Source organism: Panthera pardus, unplaced genomic scaffold (assembly GCF_024362965.1).
Source record: "Panthera pardus isolate Hobbes unplaced genomic scaffold, ASM2436296v1 HiC_scaffold_6, whole genome shotgun sequence".
Taxonomy (NCBI): Eukaryota; Metazoa; Chordata; class Mammalia; order Carnivora; family Felidae; genus Panthera; species Panthera pardus.
The window spans coordinates 6,862,237-6,868,236 of NW_026526991.1; positions in this window are offsets into that span (position 1 = coordinate 6,862,237).

The following is a 6,000-nucleotide window of genomic DNA, read 5'->3' on the forward strand; positions in this document are numbered from 1 at the left end:
CAACCGCGTATTATGATCAAATTCCAAACGGCAGTGCTTAAGCAAGATAAATGTGTATTTTTCTTTCCCATAAAAGAAGTCTAGATGTAGGTAAACTAGGACTGCGATAAAGGCCATATCTGGCATCAGGGACCCAGGCCCCTGACAACTCATCCCTCTGCCTTCCTGAGCATGTGTCCCTTCACCTCTGACTGCAAGGTGGCTGCTAGGGCTCTGCCATCACATCTACTTTCCAGGATGCAAGATGGAAGAAGAAGGACCAAATAAGGGCATTCCTGGGATCCATTCCAGGACACTCCTGCTTACTTCTCATTGGCCAGAACTTGGTCACATGGCCATTGCTAGCTGCAAGGAAGGCTGGGAAATGCGGTCTTTTCACTGAGCAGCCCTACCCCCAGCTAAAATTGGAGCTCTGTGTGTTACGAAGGCAGATGGGGAGATGGACATTGGGTCACACAGTCACCAACCTCTCCCCACCCCGTGATCTACTCAGATGTCCCTGGCCTGGATCCACCCAAATGATTATTCAGACCTCCTCCCCGGGGGTTCAGCTCAGCCCTCCTCGCCGACAGCCAGGTCCAGGAATTCTGTGCTGAAGGAATAAAGGAAGAGGTGCGCGCGCACACACACACACACACACGCCCAGCCATTCCTGTTCGCAAGAAGAGTGTCGACTAGGACCCACTCAGGGAGTGACCGGCCAATCATTTGGGGGAGTGGGAAGCTCCTTTCTGAGCCGAGGACTCATCCTCAGGAAGCCGGATTAGCTGTCCGAAATGTCATTGCAACCGTGGCCATAATCCTATTTGCCAGGTTGACCTCCCCAAATCGATGGGACCGGAGTTCTTCGTCTCAGGCGCTGGAGCCTCGGCACCAGGGCTTGACCACTGGCTGCGGCAGCAGCCGGGAATCGGCGTCCACGCCCCACGTGACCCAGAGTCCAAGCATCAGGCCGGAGCCCCTGCTTTAAGGGTGGGAAGAAAGCACAGGCGGGGAGAACCGCCAGGGTCGCCCGGTGGCCAAGGAAGGACTCACGCCCAAGTGCGCTGGCCCCGGCATCCAAGGGGGTCCCCTGGCTGCACCACCACCCCTCCTGTAGCAGATCCAGCATCCTACCCGTGGGCTGGGGTCCCCGGCCTGGCCACGTGGACTTCCTTGCCTGCATCGTCGAGGGCCCTGGGGAGGTGGGAGCGCGGACCCCGCCCCTCCGCATGCGCCCTCATGGGGGCTCCTCATCTTGGCCTGAGACGCACACGTGCCACCAGAAGGAGCGTCCGGGGTGTCGGGGCAGGATCCGGTCCTGGTCCAGAAGATGCCTTTGGATCTCGAGTTCTGGCCCTCGGTTTGGTCAGCTGTGAAATGGGAGGTTGTCCCCAATGCTGAGTCCTGGGCCAGCCCTAATGCCCTGTGGCCTGTCGCCTGGGCAGCACCCCATAGTGGTGAATGAATGAACGAATGAATGAATGGAGGAGGTGATGGAACTGTGTTGGCCCATCCAGATTTGCCTCCCCCTCTGCCCCCCACTCACCTGCATCCAGGTTTAACTGAGAGAAACGCCCCATTCGGAGCTGCTGCTTGAGGGAGCTGGGGGGTTCCCCGTCTTTTTTTTTAATGCTTATTTATTTATATTTGAGAGAGAGAGAGAGAGAGCAAAGTGGGAGAGGGGCAGAGAGGGAGGGAGGCACAGAATCTGAAACGGGCTCCCGGCTCCGAGCTGTCAGCACAGAGCCTGACGCGGGGCTCGAACCCACGAAACGCGAGATCGTGACCTGAGCCGAAGTCGGACGCTGAACCGACTGAGCCACCCACTGGGGGGTTCCCAGTCTTCAGAGTGGGTCTGAACCCAGCTCCTCTGTGCACACTCCCTGTGGGAATCGGGGGCTGCATTCCTCCCCGAGGCGCCTCATGGGAGGAGAAGACACCGTCTGCTGTGTCTGGACTGGTGCTGGGGGCTCCCCGGGGCCGTCACAACTGGGTCCTGCAAGCAAGTGTGAATGGAGTGACAGCCCGCAGGGGTGCCAGAAAGGCCTGGAATCGACTCACACTGGCTCTTTAGCCCTTCACAGGACGGTAACAGCAGCGGCAGCAAATAGATAAATATATCAAGTGAATACATTGCTGGGATGGTTTGCTTGGCCGGGTCCACCTGGCAGGTGCGTCCTTCTCTGGCCAGGGAGGTGCCTATTCTGGTCGAACTCTTATGAAGCCAGAAATGTAGGTGCAGACTTTCTGAGGCCCTGGGACTTTGGTCCCCTCCGGGGCCTGTGGCCCAGGACGGGCAAGTGTGGAGGAACCCCTCGCCCCCCCCTGCCAGATAAGGGACAAGCTGAGGGGGCCTGCTGTCCTGTCCCAGCCAGGAGACCCTGGGCAAGGTTCCAGCCTCTCTGGGCATGGCACTCTCGGTCATTGGGGACAGAGGCTCATTCCCTGGCACTGGTGACAGCCAGAGGAGGAGGGGAGACCACCGGCGGAGTCTGACGGCAGGCCAGAGCCCAGGGGTCCCACGGAGGTGCCAGAAAAACTGACAAGAGCCTAGGGCTGTGAGAACCCCAGGGAGGGCTGCCCAGACAGCAGTGGTCGGGGAAAGCTTCCTGGGGGAGAGAGCCGTTGCCGGGCTGGTGCACGTTCCAAGGGACAATCTTTGGGGCCAAGGGACCAACATGAGCAAAGACACGGAGGTGAGCAAGAGTGAGGCCTGTCAGCTGAGCCTGGAGGCCACGCAGGCTTGGGCTGCACTCCAGTGTTCGGTGAGTGGCTTCCTTTAGAAGTTTCGGAGCTTTGATCTAGAAATGGGTGTAACGCCTGCCTGTCCCCACTTGCACTGAGGCTCCAGCCCCCACTCACCCCCTCTGACCACAGGGACCCCCCCCCCCCATGATCTATTTTGGGCACATTGCCTACAGCATCCCTTCCCAGCCCTTCTTCACCAGGAGACTCCTGAAACGCTTCTCCAGCCCACTGAAGTGGCTGGCACCTCCTCCGGGGAGCCCTCCTGGTTGTCCCAGCTAGTCTGAGACACTCCCTTCCCTTGTCCCGTACAGCCCCTTTGCCCTCCATCTCGGCCGGGGTCCCAGGGTGCTGAATCTGTCCCTGTCCCTCCGAGATAGAGAGAGATCTGGGCAGATCTGGGGCCGATGACCGCCTATACCCTGCCTCACCCCCACCAACCTGAGTCCAGAGTCGCGGCTGGGGTATGTGTGGAAGGGACCATGACCATATGGCCGGGGCTGGCGTGGGCTGCCCAGTGATGACCGCTGAGAGTTTCTTTGGCAAGTGATGATGGTCGTGATGGAGGCGGTGACGGTGGTATTTGAGGTTATGACAAGAAGGAAAATCTCTGCCCCACCCGGTGGGTCCAGTTTTGAACCTGGATTCCGCCCCCCCCGCCCCCCGCCATGTTACCGTCTCTGGACAAGAGCTGCCCAGTTCGGCTTCAGTTTTCCATGGAAGTAACGGGAGGAGACGTGACAGGTGGTTCGGTCACCCTCTAAGAAGTTCCGCACCTAATTCTGACGTGGGGGTTCCTTCCGTCACCAAGCCACCGTTGGACAGCAGCCAGGGGTGTCCTACGATTGCACTCGGTGTGACACCATCTGCCAGGAGACAGTGTCCGGCCCCACAGGCTAAGGACATCGCTGGCCCTTGGGGACTGATCCTCCCCTCCGGCCCCTCTCCTCTCAGGAAGGGGGCGGGAGGGCAGAGAGGGAAAATTCCAGCCCTCTGACCCCCAAGTGGGTTCTTCTGGTGACCAGCCCCCATCCTCACGTGCGGGCCCCCCCACCCCACCCCCAAGCCACCTGATTCACATGACAAAAGACACCTTTGCCGTTCTCAGCTCTCAGGAAATTCCCGGGGAGCTCCCGGTGCCAGAACTGCTCTGCAGACCAGCACACGTTTCTTGTTACAGTGTCACCCCTCCCAGCCCCGCCCTCAGTCCCGGCCCGGGGTCTCCTCGCTCTGCGTGGCCGAGGGCAGGGGGCATCCTCTCCTCTGCGGGTAGACGCGGCATCGTTGTGGCTGGAGGTCCACAGTGCCCCCGACAGGCTGGGAGGAAGTGCGTCCCTGGGAGATGCAGACCGGAGCCCTTCCGGGGCTCCCCGTCCCCTCTGCGCCTTGGGGCAGGAACACCACCCACGCCTGAGAAATCAGAGGTTTCTGCCTCCCCGCCAGCCCGTCCCCAGGACTCGTGTGGGCAGGTCTTTGTCCCCAGGCCGCCCCTGGCCTCTGGCTTGACCTTGGGGTCCGCTCCACCCCGGGTTTCTCCTGTGGGTCCCCGGCAACTCCCAGTGCGCCCACCAGAGGGCGCCCTGCAGCCAGGAAAGGACGTGGCCGCGGGCAGCGAGTCGGGAAGGGCGTGGGAGGAGTGTGCCCGGGCGGGTTCCTCCACCTCTCGGGAGGGGTGTCTGCCTGGGTGGCCGTAGGGGGGCATGATGAGGACCCGGGTTGCTCTCAACTGCACCCCTGCACCCCAGGGGGCGGCGAGTGGGACCCAGCGGAGCCCCCCCCCACCCCGGAGTTTTGTGTGGTGCCGCGGTGCACGTGGGCGTGCGGGGCCTGCTGGAGCCACTGCTCCCCGCTTTCCTGGGGCACAGCCACGAGCGGGGCTGCCGCCAAACTTGCCCCCAGGGACTGAACCAGGGTCCCAGCTTCTTCCCATCCTGCTATTTCCCTTGTGTTTTTATGGTCACGATTATGATTATCTAGCCTCCTCGTGGGTGTGAAGAATTTCATGTGCTTCATGCCTTTTCATGGCCGCGTAGTACCCCGTGCTCTCTGTCACCGGGGCGAGGGAGAGGGACCCTGGAGCCGATACCTAAACCCCAAGTGGCCAGGGCAGCGGTAGAGGCGGCGGGGTGGGGGAGAAGCCGGGACTCCAGGGAAGTTTCCAGAAGGCACGAGGGGCGTGGTGAGTTGGCCCGCAGAGCAGGTCTGAGTCTCCTGAGCTCCAGGCTGGGGACACCCGGGCAGGGGCGGACCCGTGGAATGGTCCTCCCCGATCGCAGCGGAGAGGGTGGGGAGGAAGGGGCGTGCACACACACACGCACACACATTCTCTCTCTCTCTGAGGACCAAGGATCGGGCCACCGGTCCAGCCCACTCACCCAGCAGGATGTCAACCAAAAAGTACTTTCTTGCGGCCCACTGTATGCCAGGTTTCATGCTAAGAGATTTTGGAAATACCAAAATAAGCAAAAAATTGAACACCTTCTCCTCGGGGGGGAAAAAAAAAGCCAAGGCGAGCAGGAGAGAAACCCAGTCAGAGCTGCTCAAACTGCCCTTCTCAGTGCTGGGAAAATTTCCGGTGCCAGAGAGAGCAGAGCAGGCAGATCCCGGAGGGCTTCCCTGAGGCATCGCTGCTTGGCTGAGTCTATGGGATGGGAGCAGAGCCCAGAGTGCTGCTGGCATTGGGTACGGGACACGCAAGGCCCTGGGTACGGCTGGGCTGGGGGACCTGGGCGAGTGCCACAGGCTAGGGACAGCGGCCAGCAGCCGGGTCCTCAGCCAGGTTGCGGGGAGGGTGGGAAGGCCTGCCCGCTGGAGCAGGGCTGGGGCTGGCGCTCGGACCTCCAGGCTCGGGGAGGGCAGCTCCACTCCAGACGTCTGCTCTCTGCACTGATCCGGGGGCCCAGGTCCTCCCAGCAGGCTCTGCAAGCCGGCCTCCTGGTCCACAGAGCCGGTGGCAGGGGGATCTTCCTGTCTCCAGGGGCCAGCCCTGGTGTCACAGAAGAAGGCGGCTGTCAGCGGCTTTGACCCTGACCGGTCACTGGAGCACCCAGCCCCCGGTGCCAGAATCCTCACCCCAATTGTTGGGCCGCACCCAGAGGGAGGACGGTCTGTGGTGAGGCCCAGAGGCCCAGGTCACAGAACGCCCTGCAGAGGGCACGTCGGCTCCCTTGGCCCAGGCTGAGGGGGCGTTTCTAGGGTGGGGAAACCGGTGAGCAGACAGACACATTGGGGCCTGGTACGGGGTCATGACTGCTGAGCCCTGCAGGGTGCAGG